Source organism: Tubulanus polymorphus, chromosome 8 (genome assembly GCF_964204645.1).
Source record: "Tubulanus polymorphus chromosome 8, tnTubPoly1.2, whole genome shotgun sequence".
In the NCBI taxonomy this organism is placed as follows: domain Eukaryota; kingdom Metazoa; phylum Nemertea; class Palaeonemertea; order Tubulaniformes; family Tubulanidae; genus Tubulanus; species Tubulanus polymorphus.
In genome coordinates, this window is record NC_134032.1 from 2997354 (window position 1) to 3013188 (window position 15835).

General features: G+C 38.4%; 1 long non-coding RNA gene across 1 annotated transcript; it reads right to left on the bottom strand.

Annotated features, from left to right (window-relative positions):
- Window positions 1–4234: 4234 nt before the first annotated feature.
- LOC141909472 (uncharacterized) lies at window positions 4235–5504 on the bottom strand. Its single transcript, XR_012619738.1, has 3 exons — window positions 5424–5504; window positions 4415–4475; window positions 4235–4334 (listed from the first exon to the last, which is right to left on the bottom strand). It is a non-coding gene; the product is annotated as an uncharacterized LOC141909472 (long non-coding RNA).
- Window positions 5505–15835: the final 10331 nt, after the last annotated feature.

Consider the following 15835-nt stretch of genomic DNA (forward strand, 5'->3'; position numbering starts at 1 on the left):
TGACGTCACTCGCTTACACACGTACACACAAACGCACGCATGCGCACGAATCTGTATAGGATTACGGACTAGCGCCATCTAGGATTTAAACTACGCACTCGCTTTGTTTACACTCGCATAAACGAGACGTGATTTACGAAAATTTCTGACGATTTTTTTACCGTGGAAAACATTTTCCTAAAAAAATCAACTACCACGGAACATGAAATAAATCATGTCGACTTTGAAGATATCGACTGGTCTACCGGATTTGCGATTTGCAAAAATTGTAATACGACAATTACATACGGTAGTTTTCGAGTAACGACGTGTTGCAGGAAACCGATTTGTGAAGATTGCTGGCTAGTGAACGCTCGATGGTTAGGCGTTCAACATGATTTCGAATGTCCTATCGAGAATTGCATGGCACATTTTAGGATTATCAAACATATCGCGAAAAAAGACTGTTATCGTTGTCACGCGCAAGAGGATTTGCTTCATTGTTGTGATAAAACTATATGCTGGCCCTGTTTAAGCGAACTTAAAACGTATGAAGGGTATGAAGAAAACTTTTGTTATAACTGCATAACTTTATTTTGTGGCATCAACACGTGTTTAGTGTGTTTGGAAATAACTAAACAAAAGACAGACTGCTGCGACGCTTATATTCACGTCTCGTGCGCCAAGGAATTCGGATTTAAACCGTGTTTAAACTGTAAATTTTAACGGTGAATAAAATGTTTTTCTATTGTTTTACATTAATTTGTTTTACATTTGTTTTTTGAATTTTTGGTTTACTTCGTTTCACCCGTACTCGGGATTCCTTGGAAAAGCGCCATCTAGGATTTACTCCTCCCCCTCCTCACACACTCACACACGCTTAGAATCTCGTAATAGTGGCGCCATCTATGATTTATTCATACCAATAAATAAAATTGGATTGAACGCCGCTAATAAATAAAATTGGATTTAACATCATCAATAAATTGATTTGGATTGGTTGTCAATAATTTGATTTGGATTTAACGGAAAAATTTTGAATTTTCCCGCCAAAAATTTGAAATTTAACCGCCACTTTCGGTCGCCATCTTGGATTACGTCACTTCCGGTCACCATCTTGGATTACGTCACTTCCGGTCACCATCTTGGATTATGTCACTTCCGGTCGCCATCTTGGATTACGTCACTTCCGGTCGCCATCTTGGATTACGTCACTCCCGGTATGACGTCATCCCCCCTCCCCCTCCTCCCCTCACTCCACTGTGGTACCATAGTGACAACATGTAACTACTTCTCTGAGACGAACGTAATTCTGCACCGTAATTCTAGAAGCCCTCCGCGACTCAACGACCTTGATTTAAACTTGATCAATTCAAATTCTGTTTATTGACGCTTTTGGTTACATGAACTGATCAGCAATATACTTAAATGAAATAACCGGAATAACAAGAAATCAAAAATATTAAAGAGGTAACAAACAAATGCCCGTAAACCTGTCAGACACGCGAACGCCGGACTCGTAAACTATTGGACTCGGACTAAATTCATAAAATTGACTTTGAAATTGATTGTGGAGAAGAGAGGGAATAATTCGATAGCTCTTCCTCATAAAGAAGAGAGAAATTTCGGAAAGAAAACACAACATGGCTACTAATTGAACGGAGCCAAATTTCCGATGTTTACGGCTCGACAGTGCCTTTATAACGTGGATCACGAAGGTACAGAGCCGCAACTTTCAGCGACCTTGACACCAAACACGTGAACTTTCTGTGCGCGAATGTTGTTATGACGTCATAATACTCTAAATAAACAACACCGCGCGGTCTCGCGATACGCGCGTGGAAGGATCTAAAATCTATTCTGCGATGTATTTAAAATAATATTTATAAAAGAATTCATTTAAAGACTATAATTAACATATAAAACATAAAATTAATTGAAAGCAACATCGCTGGAAGATTAGTTTTAAAAATTTGATCGGTGTCAATCATCAATTACCGCTAGTCAAAATGGCGGCCGTCATGATAAACAAGACGGAGAATTTTCTTTAACTGACTGGATCTGGTATAAAATGTAGTATTTCACATCACAAATGGCCCAAGTCCGTTTAAAAGAATAACTGTACCGCACTCAAGGCACCAAGCAGGGGCGGATCCAGGGGGATGGGTAGACAGTATTGGAAGGAAATTGAAGGGCACCTTTCTGATCTTAGGGCACACCCAGTATCCAGGTCAATGCGAGCGCCGAAGGCGCGAAGTCCTTGGAGGGGGGTCCGGGGCCCACCCCCAGAAAATTTTGAAAATATGGTACCATTTAAAGGCTTTTAGAGGGCTTCTAGAGGCTAGCAGAGCAATCCAGAATAAACGAATTCGAGACAAGATTTCAACATATGCGGATAAAAAATGAAGCTGGCGAACCCATGAAAGAATGGTTGTCGCCAACTTCGCCTAGTGCCCCTATAATCTTTAAAAGTGCCCCTTAACAATTACACAGAATACGGCTAAGTGCCCCTTCATTGTTAACAATCGGCAAAAATTGCCTCGTCTTCACATTTATCCTCATGTCGTGTGCCATCTTCCAAACCAAAAGTGCCCCTAAAATTTTAAAAATTAGGCAAAAAATGCACTTTTCTTCAACATTTTCCGCGTATAGTGCCCTCTTCTAAAGTACGAGTGCCCCTTTAGCCCTCCCTGAAAAGGCAAGGGCAACGTGCCCTTATCTAAAGCATGAGTGCCCCTTGCAAAAGGAAAGTGCCCTATTTAATTTATCATGATTAAAGGCTTTACAAATATGATTATCTCTCTTCACTTTCTCGGCAGCAGTATTTACCGATTAATTTTATAATTATGCCCGGATTACGGACAAGGAATTAGCGGTTGCTGAAATAATGCCGTCAAAAATATTGCCGGTGAAATTTCGAAGGGCACTTAACAATTCTAGACCGTATTGGGCAATACGGCTAATACGGTCTGGATCCGCCCCTGCCAAGGTTGGAATATAGCTATGGATCATGATAAAATAGTGCGCTACGACCGATAAAATATCAGCTGTCGGTACTCGGTCATGCCATGTTACAGGCACTCTTCTGTCGCATCGAATCGGAACCTGATTCCCGAAGCAGCCAAGGTCCTAACGAGAAGAATAAACGAAACAAATGTAAGTGTCCTGCACTCAATTCTACGGTGTCTAATTATCTTCAAGTGTCTACTCCATCCACACTTTAATGTAGTCTACAAAAACATGGACAAGCGATACTTTAGATTAGGTTCTCATCAAAGAATCTACTGGGGGTTGAGTGAACTTGTAGGTAGTGTACTCACTGCTACTTATCTTATTTTTAGGAAACATTTTTGACAGACCACCTATCCACTAGTGAATGATTTTTCCATGGACCCGAAAAGTAGGCCTAGGCCTCTTAGAGTCATAAGAAGGTAGGCTATTGATCTCATTTATTTACATAACTATGAAGTCTTCAAATAAATTTCCACATGCAATTTTTTTATTTCAAAGGCAATGTTAATTTAGAGGTCAACTTGTGACTAGAAAAGCCAGGTTTACAGGATTGGAGATGATAAAAAGTGAGTAGGCCTCACTGACTGAATGGTAAATATATCATCATGTAGTCATCGCTGCTGTATTGAATCATTTAACTTTCAGCAATCAATTGATTTTTTTGTTTGCTTTTATTCATCTTTAGGTGATGCAGATATCAAGTACAAGGACATGAAGTTGAATCTTTAAACTGGGGATTGTCAAGATTTTACTTGTTTCCATCTTTTCACTTAGATGTTTGAATAAATCTAAACATATAAAAGAGCTTTTTCTTGTGCGTATTCCTGAAGTCGTCAATTCCTATTCATGCCTACTAACAGAAGAAAATAAGAGAAGCTTTGTCCACACTTGCATCTTATACCGAGGTTATGCGTCTACACTAAGCTCGAAACACGGGTTGTATGCAAAAAGCCAGGTTTTTGAAAAAGGAGTTATATAACCTATTGAGAATTGAACCTATGTTCACGAAAAACTCTACAGATGTGGATTCAGTTACTGGAGCTAAATTAAGTGTAGATGCAGCCCTGCAAACGCTGGGTTTATATGAACCCGCATACTTTGAAACCCGGGTTCAACGAGCTGTAGACGTGGTAATATATATCGCAGTCAGAAAAAGAAGCAAATTGAAAGTACATCAATCTTTTATTTCCAACCTAAAACAATGAGACAGAAGGTTTGAATGCAACAAGCTATTTGAGCAATTGCGGTTACTAATTTGTAAAATGTATTGATATGATATGGATGGCCAACTGCTGAATTCCATGGGTACCATCAGAACCAAATGCACGCTACTTGCCATCTACCTGAAATAAACAAATGTCAATATTATGTTATAAACAAATGAATATGAAAAAAATGCAAATTTCTGCTTGATACAACTTACATTTGAATGGGAAACATCGGTTATAAAATATCTGCTATGTCTGACAAATAACTGACGAATCCTACAAAACAAAAAAATATATTATCTTTAAAATAAAATTTACAATTTCAAAGATTTTTGGCAATCTTCCAATACAATATACATAGGTCCCTAGTAGGCCTACGCTAAACACTTACTGAGCCAGACAGCCTGATATCCTTTCAAACAAAACTGAATTCGACATTAGATGTGAGATGCGTGAAAATGAGCCATAGGCTGGTTTTCCACGAGAAACAGATCAATCAAATTTATTTCCCTTTAGCCGTTTCCACAACAAGGGTGCGGCACTGTTGGACAGGACAGACACACATTTCCGAGTCTGTATTAATCAATTGTTTACTGTGACTGCGCAGTAATTAGTCAGAATTTTCAGGGAAATCCCCTACAAAAATGGCCCCACCACCCGAAGACCTGCACACAAATTTCTGTGTCAAAGCCAAAATTGAGGTAACGCCTGCGCTTTTACGCCTTTCTCGTGGAAAATCCTAGTTTAGGCATATAACGCAACGAATTCAATATTTCCTTATGCCAAATGATTATTCTAATAACAGTCCTTCATTTCAGGATTCAATAAGTCTCAGTATGTGTTTTATAGACTGTGGCACTAGTCCAATTACAATAATTTTCGAATTTGGTCCGCAGTTTACGATTAGGCCTAACTTGATGACGCAAATTCTAAGTCAACTCGTAATAGGGAGTACACATTCTATATATCAAAATTGACAGGAGAACAAGATCTAATTACGTATGTTTTCAGATTTCGAATGAACCCAATTATATTCGAGTAAAAGTCATCAAAATTAATAAGGTAAAAACGCTAGCTCATAAAATTAGTTTTGAAGTAGTACGAGAAACTGGGAATATCTCACTTATTTCCAATGCCATATAGACATATAAGGTATCATTCGATTCGTTTCTAGATGGGTTTTAATACTATTGGGTATTTGGATGACTGAACCGTCTATTCTACCTTAAATTCTTCCAAAACTTTGAGATTTAGGAGGCCCAAATCCGGCGAAATGACAAAATTACTTCCTGGTTTTCAGCGCCGCCCTGGGAAATTAATATGGCGAAAGTTGAGAAAACTGGAACATAGCTAAACGCTACAACACGTATATTTTCGTTTTAGATATGTTTCGGTTCGAATCCCAAATACTTAATACCTTAAAACATGACATTAGTCCGGGTGCCGTTCCGTATTCATTCAACACGCGCGCTCAACCGCGAAGCTATTTTCAGCGCAACAATCAGTTTAACCAATAGAGACGCGCTACGTCATAACGTTCGACATGGTCGCATTTGCCTTTACTCGTACCGTCGTGGGATTTATCAAAATTCCCATGCAGTATCTGGAGATTGAAGTGAGCTGATATCATACGGATTGTATCGGCGATAGCGGTAAGATAAGGAAGCCTTTACACTTTTAACAAAAACTGTGTGGAAAAGGGGAAAAAAATAAAATAAATATAGCTGCAAAGCAGCGATAACGGATTTCTGCCTTGCTGGATACAATGTGGTATATGGGTGCGTGCAAACATTTCACCGAAAGCAGTTCATAACATTCCCCTTTTTAAAGGAGCGCCACCTAGGGGTCAACTTATGACATGGATATGTTGACCCACAAGGGCTACTACGCGCACATTGCAACCTCGATTCTATCGCCAACGGTTAAGGACCTAGGAGCAAAAATCATTGTTTTCAAGGTCCCCTGGTGGCAGCTGTATGAACTAATTATGCAGGATGGCATATTACACATGTATTTGTACTTATACCAAGTTTTGTGATTTTCATAATAAACAGACCGCATTAAATGCGAAAAGTGGATTCTGAAATCGATTTTTCAAAATTTACGCCCCCTAGTGGTTAAAATAGGAACTAATCATATAAGGGGTTCGTTTCGTTTAGTAACCAGGTACATGTGAATCAATTTTTATAGAAATCCATTGATACCCTTAGTCGATATAGATGAAAATGTGTATTCGTCTTATAGGTGGCGCTACTGGCGAACCATATGAGCTACATAGTTATACCATACATCAATACAAGCGTCTTCGCAAGGGCTACTGGTCACTCGTTGCAACCACGATTCTATCTCCACCGGTTAAGGAGCTAGGAGCAAAAATCTCTTTGAAAAATTTGGTGGCCCATTTTCGAGCCCCTTGAGCCCAAACGGTTAATCGCAGATAGGGCGTGCCATTGACTTTTTTAGCCTCCAGGCTGTTATGAACAACTTTCGTGCTCGGCCGAAGCTGAAAACTCAAAGACAAAAATTTTTCTCACGCAGTAACTTTTCGATGTCAGAATTTTCAAAAGTGAAACGCCCCCTGGTGGGTGAACGGGGACCCCAATCAAAGATCCCTTCGACTTACCTCAAGGTACCTGTGATCCGTACATCTCACGAAAGTTTCAAGTAAATCCGTCAAGGAATATTGTAATGCTAACAGAATATAGCCATCCAGGCTCTCGCGTATAGATACCGTAGCTGCATTCATTAGCTCTATCCAGGGAAGTTACTGCAAGGATGCTATTGCTTGTATATGTGGCACAAAAATTCCCCAGTTGCGTTCACTCGAGACTGACCCCATTCAGTGCGCCACATATATATAAAGATACCAAAAAACTACAGAAATAGTACACACGCTCTATCACTGCTTATAGGGACACTGACACAAACATACGCACTGACGCGCTGTGGGAATGACACGTAGGCAATACACATACGTAGATGGATACTGTTTGAATCGGGCTTAAATTTCGATGTTTAGAGGCTCACAGTGAGTAAACAGTGCAATTCTGATTAATATCACGTACAGTAATTGTCAATGCAGCGTAGTACTTGTGATACAGAATGGTTTCACCGACAGTGAAAGTAAGTTGCAGTTGTTTATAACCTTTCAGTAAGATCCAGTGTGAAAAAGAATATAATAATAATAATAATAATAATAATAATAATAATAATAATAATAATAATAATAATAATAATAATAATAATAATCAGCAGGAATACAATAGGGTTTCTGCGAAGGCAGCAGAAAACCTAATAATCACGCGAATTTCAATAGGGTTTTCTGTGAAGAAACAGAAAACCCTAATTATTGTTATAACAGGTCCCTGATGGAGGTATTTAGAAGACACTGAGTTTCAAGAACTGTTCAGATGTTTAGCTATAACATATTTCACCATTACAATGAATTCTTGTACAAAGGATATTCATATTCGATATAGTTACATTATGTATGTTACACAATATTAGACTTTCACAATATCTGAATGAATTGTGTTAGATTTCTGAGAATTTGTGTCTATTTGCTGTTCACAATACATTTTACAAATGATTTGTAGCTGTTACATACAGACTTAACTGATATAATTAGTCAAATCAATTCTCTTATGTGCGAGGAGACACGGTCAGTTCCAGATCATTCTCAGTCACTCACAATACTCACGACATCAGTAAACGCACTCAAGAACGGTCAGTACACTCTCAGACAGTCAGTACACTCTCAGACAATCAGTACACTCACAGACGGTCAGTCCACTCCCAGGCAGCAGTCAACACACTCTTAGACAATCAGTACACTCACAGACGGTCAGTACACTCCCAGGAAGCAGTCAACACACTCTTAGACAATCAGTACACTCACAGACGGTCAATACATTCCCAGGCAGCAGTCAACACACTCTTAGACAATCAGTACACTCTCAGACAATCAGTACACTCACAGACGGTCAGTACACTCTCAGACAGCAGTGAACACACTCTCAGATAGTCACTATACACTCATAGACTGCATGAATCATGAATTCTTCTCAAATGCAAATCGGCAGAACTTATAACAGTTACTTTGTCATCATGTCAGTGGTGAGCAGATCTGGAATTTACTGTACTGTGTCGCTGGTCTTTCTGCCTGTCGTGTTTCTGTTTGGGGCGTTTGGAAATTCGGCTACTTCCCTCATAATGATAAGTCGCAGATTCTGCAGTTTATCATACGCCAACTATTTGATCGTTTTGCCTGCAAGTGACTCCATATACTGTATCAATTATACACTGATGCCTTTTTACAGTTCGTTTTCTTGCACGTTAAAAGGCGGTCCTATTCTCATGATGAATTCACTGATCAGTTGTCAAATCTATGAATTTGTAATGGCATTTGCCTGCGGCAATAGTTCGTGGTTAATAGTAGCGATATCTCTAGAACGCGCGGCAGGTTTTCTCTTCCCGTTCACATCTCGTTTGTTATGTAAACCGAAATTCGCTAGATTTGTTATATTGATAATTACTGCACTAAATGCATTAGTTCCATCCCTCACTCCTATTTTGTCGGTACACGTTTCCGATCATATTGGGTGTTACTGGGAATTATCAGAACAAGTAACAATATTCGCCGTAATTGTTATCCATTGTAACGTTCTACCTTTATCCCTGATTCAAATTCTATTATAATAGTTAAGTTATTCAGAGGTTCGAAAATGGTTTCGTCCGATCAGAAAACTACAAAATCAAAACGTACATCAATAATGCTTGTAACAGTTTCACTCGCATTTGCAGTATTTACTCTTCCAACCACTCTTGTGGCATTGTTGTCAATGTCACCGGAACAGAGAGATTTTCTATTTGACATTTTCACTCAGTTCCACGTTTGAAACTATGCCGTAAATTTCTACATATATCTTTTACTGGGACAAGAAATTCGCGAATATTTCTGTACGAAAATTTGCCGCAGGAATGCAGTCAAATATATAACCATTCTTTTCAAGTAAAGTATTTGAATACCTTTGTTCCCCTTGATATTTTGAAAAACCCAACGATCCAATCTGCTAAATTCATTAAAACCTGCTTAGATGTATAGAGATCCTCCACTTGTTTATCTGTGTATTGTAAATAGTTAATGTATATATATTCTGTTACGTTTTTCTTTTATTAAGTTTTGTTTTGTAAATGTTTGTATATACACGTGTAATACTTTTCCTCCATATACTATGGAATGGTTGAAGTGTAAATAAAATTCGTAATCGTAATCGTAATCGTAATTGTAAATTTTGTAAAACTTTACCCTTACCGACAATTGAAAATTCCCGTAGTTCAGCGAAATTCCGATAGATGACGAGCCCCAAAAACACCATGTTTTAGCTCATCATCTCAGTCAGAACTGATGGCGATATTCAAATTATTTCCGGGGAAGTCAAAACTCGAGGAAAGGGATCTCCCTTATCACGATCACTTGGCGGCATCGATATGAAAAAAGTGAAAGCACCTACCTTATCATTGTATAAATATTAAAACGTCGGCATCTCCTGGAGTCCATCTGCTTAAATGCATGCTAATCTTGTTTTCCCGTGTAATTTCTGTAATTTTCTAATGTTATTCAATTCGTGAATACGGAAACATATTTGTGATAATGCCATTTAATGACGAAAAAAATATTTCTAAAATGTTGACAGATTCGACACTACCCATGATAATTCTTAGGTTAAATGATGTCATTTTTGAAGACAGTTTGCTTATAGTCAGTTGGTTTAAGTTCCCAATCATTGCCTTAACACACTAGGTCCAGTTCTACATAGTTGAGTTTGAGTAAAAAAAACATAATTCTTAGCTTTGATTATGTCATTTTTAACGCCAGTTGATTAAAATTCCCCACCATCGTATAAACACAGCGAGTCCAATTCTACACTCGCTGTGGAACTGGATTGATGACAAACTGTGAAAAATGGATCCGCTGACAAACTGTGGAACTGTATCCACTGAAAACTGTGGAACTAGATCCACTGACAAGCTGTGGCACTGGTCCACTGACAAACTGTGGAACTCGATCCACTGAAAAGTTGAACTTGATTCACTGACTTACTGTGAAACTGGATTTACCGAAAATTGTGGAACCTGATCCACTGACAATCTGTGTTACATAGTTGAGTTTGAGCAAAAAAACATTGAAAATGAATTAATGCTCGATTCAAACTCAACTGACTCGCTGTGGAACTGGATCGTGATTACAATTTGTGGAAAATGGCTCTGCTGACAAACTGTGGAACTCTATCCACTGAAAACTGTGGAACTAGATCTACTGACAAATTGTTGAACTGGGTCAACTGACGAACTGTGGAACTCTATCCACTGAAAACTGCAGAACTGGATCCATTGACAAACTGTAGAACTCTCTCCACTGAAAACTGTGGAACTGGATTCACTGACTAACTGTGAAACTGGATTCACTGAAAACTGTGGAACTTGATCCACTGACAAATTGTTGAGCTGGATCGCTTTCACCAACGTTTGCGCTACTGGACCGGTGGAGACACCTACCGTCAGGTTTAGAGCTGCTACTGTGAGTTTTATACTGTAAGAAGTGAACAGTCACTGGTTGAGCTGAACCATCACAATCACGCCTTTCACTAACAGTACTCAGCAGAGCTCTTGAACACATCAGATCTTTATTGTCAGCCCATATAACATGCGTGTCATGGAGATTCCGCACTTCTTGAAGACACTGTTTAGGTACCTTCTTTCCTCCTGGGCGTTTTGATAAGACGTCCAGGTCATCGGGACAAACTGTTTTCGTAAGATGCTGAATGTGGCTGTCACCTACAATGTACAGAGTGCAGACACCAGGCTTAAGAGGAAGCAATATAGCAACGTGAATACGACCTTCGAACAGGGTCACCTGACACATCCAGCAGACGAAACTGAGAACATTACGAACGGTGCATTTAGGAGGTGTTGTCTTGGATGTCCGGACCGCCGTCTTCGCCAGGACAAAGATTGTCAAAAGTTTTAAATTTCTCAAGAATTTCAACCGTTTGGTTCATTTCTTCAAAAATATCCAAAACCGAGAGAAGAACCGCGTAGAGACTTTTGATTCGGCTGCTTTATCCAAAAGATGCCCGCTCTTTTCTTCTCGACTCTTGCCCCCCCCCCCCCATGATATTTTAATTAAATTTGTTCTACCTACCGCCTGTTGTTATACGGGTGTATGTTTTTGCAGTAGTCCGAGGAGTTGACAATGTGGCACACTGATCCTGACGGTGGTAACACATCTGAGTTTCTGTATTGTAACTAAATTGACCACAATCATCGGCCGCTTCATCTAAGCATCTCTGCGCGCAGTTTTCTAATGCCATCTCTCCTTTCGGATCACCACAGCAGTGACCACCTTTTCTCAATACAAATTCCTCAACTTCGACCGCGCTTGAGTACCCTGCAAAAATCCAATGTATATGCAAATTTATGTTAATGTTGGTCAGGTGGCACGTCCCACGTGCGCAGAATTAGCGGTTCGAGTCGTTATTAATTATCATCATTTTTGTTAAACGTTTTAAACAAATATATTTGAATAATGTTCCAATAGATTTTGATAATGGGGGTGGCAGGTAAAAAATTGACATTTCATAATAAAAGTTACGCAGGTTTACGGAGCCCCAGAGGGGACATGGTGAGAAATAAATATGTTTTTTTTTCGTAAATATATATAAATATATAATCTTTTCGTTCGAATGAAGAGAAATCATTCCGTACGAACGAAAAGATTATTTCCGGGGCTCCGTACAGGTTTAACTAGAGTCGTATAAAAGGTTTACATTAATGAAACTCTGCTTTAGTTGTGAAGTCAATGTATTATATGTTATATGTTATAAGTTATTTGTTTGTATAAAGTGTACCGGTAGTTGGTCGTTCTTTGTTCGTTCTCTTGTCAGTATTCCAGTATTCTGTAGTATTGTGTTGTATTGTTGTTGCTGTCTGGTATTGTTATTTTCCCGCCTCAAAGTTTATTGGCATATCGGTTTCCGGGTTACGCCCGCATTTTTGTGTAATATTTTTGGCACTTGGTCGTTGGAGCTCTTCGGATTGAAATCTCCCTCAGTCGTCATGTAAGTTTTGTGCAAATTCATGTAAATTAATTATCTTAATTCATTAGAATATTTTCTGCCCTTATAATATTTGTTTTTTATAGAAACTTGTAATATTCGTCGTTTATTTTGTCGTCGTAATTTATAAATAAACGCATAAATGAGAAAATTCGACTGACTTCGTTTGTCATTTGCAACATTAGTCTTCATAGTTAAGACGATCGTTTTTTGACGACTTACGACGACTTAAACTTGGTGATTTATATACAAATACAAATTGAGACTAAAAATATAGATGACTTCAGTGAGGTAACGTATCCAAATTACAACTTACCCTAGTCAAACCAGGGAAGTGTGATGATCAAAATGCATATTGACAGTTTTGGCAACATTCCAACCGTGTGATTATCTAGTTTCCAGTTATATAAAATTCATTTCCAAATTTGTAACATCGCAAATTCTGGGCACGCGAGTCATGCAGTCAACCCCTCAGCCACCTGACCAACATTTACATGAATAAGCATACATTTGCATATACATTGGTTGGAGCGCTATGAAAAAAGCTGTGGCTAGTTTTTGCCACAAGCGGAAGATTCAGGGTACCCAACTTCGAAGTTCGTTATTTTCAAGAAATAATTTTCCAAAAAAAATTTAAAAATTCAGGAACGGAGCGCCCCGTTCAATTGAAATTGAAAATTTAAAGATATTCTATTCACCTATTTCCCATTGCATGGCTTCATTACTGCTGCGCGTTTGTTGTTATTGCGAGTTTCGGTAAATTATGTGTATATATGACTTAAGAGTTTTATACATGAAATATAGCTGCAAAGCAGCGATGACGGGTTTTCTGTAAAGCCATTCAGAATGATGGGAATTGTAGTAAATTGAAATATCGATACATAGAATAAAATGCATTGACAGATTCGAACCTAATATGCAACCACTGTGTAAACGTCAAATATGATTCAGCTTTGAAACCGAACATACGCGGACGTACAATCACAAATATAAATTTATTTGACCAGGCATTTATTTTGGCATTCAAACATCATGATACTGTATTATCACCATGCTTAAAAATGGATCTGTCCTATTAAGAACTCATCTTAAGCACCTGCTGAGTCGATAAATTGAGTGAATTTACAGATAAGAACGTACTATGATTTAGAATAGATTTAAGAAGTTAATGTTTTTATTGCAATATTTGAATAAATACATATATTGTAGTGTAGATTCAATCAATAAATTATGAATTGATCTGGTCTGGGTTTTCGGCTGATGTTGATTTTGGCTTTTATGGATTACAAATTCTATAGTGATAAACAATTGATACCTGCAACATGTGTGTAAATCAAACCTATTCTACTAGTTGCATGTGTTTCCTAATAAACGGGAGAGTCACTCTTGATCCGAGTTATTAGAAAAATAATGTTCATTTAGAAATTCATTGCCTTTTTTGAAATTCTGTAATAATATTTGTTCTGTCCTAATTTTATTACTGTATGAACCAATGATATGCTTTGTAAATATGATGTAATAAAATAGATTTGAATTTGAATTAAATTTGAACATGAGAATCAAGCATAACTTGTGTTTTTTCAACTTGTCTTTTGTTAACAGTTACAGATTTTCAATTACAATCAAATCCAAATTGGCTAAAAAGTACATAGGACTAAATGAAATGAACCGTTAGTTACTGCAAACCTATTCCAGTGTTATGTCGATCGTGTTGAATCACTTTCCTTGAGTTGAAAGAATCAGATCTTCTATGGTGCAACATCGGTCGAAGAGAGATATCTTGGTGTTGACTGTCCTTGACCATCTAACTTCATGCGTTTGACATTGGAATCAGCATCATACCCATTTGAACTGCAAAATATTCATACAACATGAAAACCTACAGTACATGTATACAGTAATCAAACTTTCACCGATGTTGGATATTTGAATGAGCGTTGGGCTTATTTCAGTATTCTAAAGCAGGAAATAATAAGCCCAATAAATAGGCCCTTTTCCCATTGGAACAATTGCATAATGCGTACAGCAGCATTTATCAGCCAAGTATGGAGAAATTGGTATACCAAACCTACGAACAGCAAAATGTACAGGCCTACAGTGATTTCTGGTGTACAAGCCGTGACCACATGAACGTTTTGGTTTGACTATTAATGTCAGCAGGTCAGAGAAGGCCCGGCCAAATTTAATCACATGGCTCAAATCAATTAGCCTTTCTGCGTGTGAATACTTCACTGTATTGTTTTAAAAATAGGCCTATCGAGTGAATTAGTACAAAGACTGAATTAGACTTTAGGCTAGTCCTAACCAAATCCTATCCATGTTATAATAGGACCAGTTATAGTAACATCACTGTAGGGCTGACGAGAGGGAAAAAGTTGTGTTTGTAGTACATAGGCATGGTAGGCTTGTCGTACTCACTTAATACTTAAAATGCTGTTGTTACCTGTACGTGACTGTACAGCGATTACTACAGGTTAGCCATATGTGAGTACGTTGACGCTCAGACTTGCAATATTGGGATTCGAAACCAAACGAAAAAAAAATCCAGTTGTAGTCCAGTGATTTACCCACGGTGCCACAGAACGTAACTGCAGGGTGGATGAAATTTGATTTACAAATAGCCTAGCCTCACTTTACCCAAACTCTATTCTTTCACGCATGCGCGTTTGCAGATTACAGGAACTCGCGTAGGGCGATTTTAGGGAACTCACATACGGCGTTAGTAGGGAACTCACGTACGGTTAACCTGTGGATATCACCGTACAGTCACGTACGCGTAACAACTTCGTACTTAAAAATGGTATTGGCTACTATATAATAGGCCTATAGACAAATAAATACCGGTAGGCTTTCTTCTTAGCTTCCACACTTCACAACCGAACCAACTGACCAACCAGTATATTTATTCCCAGTACGCACCAACCGGCACAGGCCTAACACTGTTTGTCAACTGTGTGTACCGTAGTAGGCTATCGATAATCACCTGATACTTTTCTGTCGTTTGTTTTCTCTCTGAGACGAACGTAATTCTGCACCGTAATTCTAAAAGCCCTCCGCGACTCAACGACCTTGATTTAAACTTGATCAATTTAAAATCTGTTTATTGACGCTTTTGGTTACATGAACTGATCAGCAATATACTTAAATGAAATAACCGAAATAACAAGAAATCAAAAATATTAAAGAGGTAACAAACAAATGCCCGTAAACCTGTCAGACACGCGAACGCCGGACTCGTAAACTATTGGACTCGGACCCGCTGAGCAATAAATTCATAAAATTGACTTTGAAATTGATTGTGGAGAAGAGAGGGAATAATTCGATAACTTCCTCATAAAGAAGAGAGAAATTTCGGAAAGAAAACACAACATGGCTACTAATTGAACGGAGCCAAATTTCCGATGTTTACGGCTCGACAGTGCCTTTATTACGTGGATTTATCAAAATTCCCATGCAGTATCTCGAGATTGAAGTGAGCTGAAGGATATCATACGGATTGTATCGGCGACAGCGGTAAGG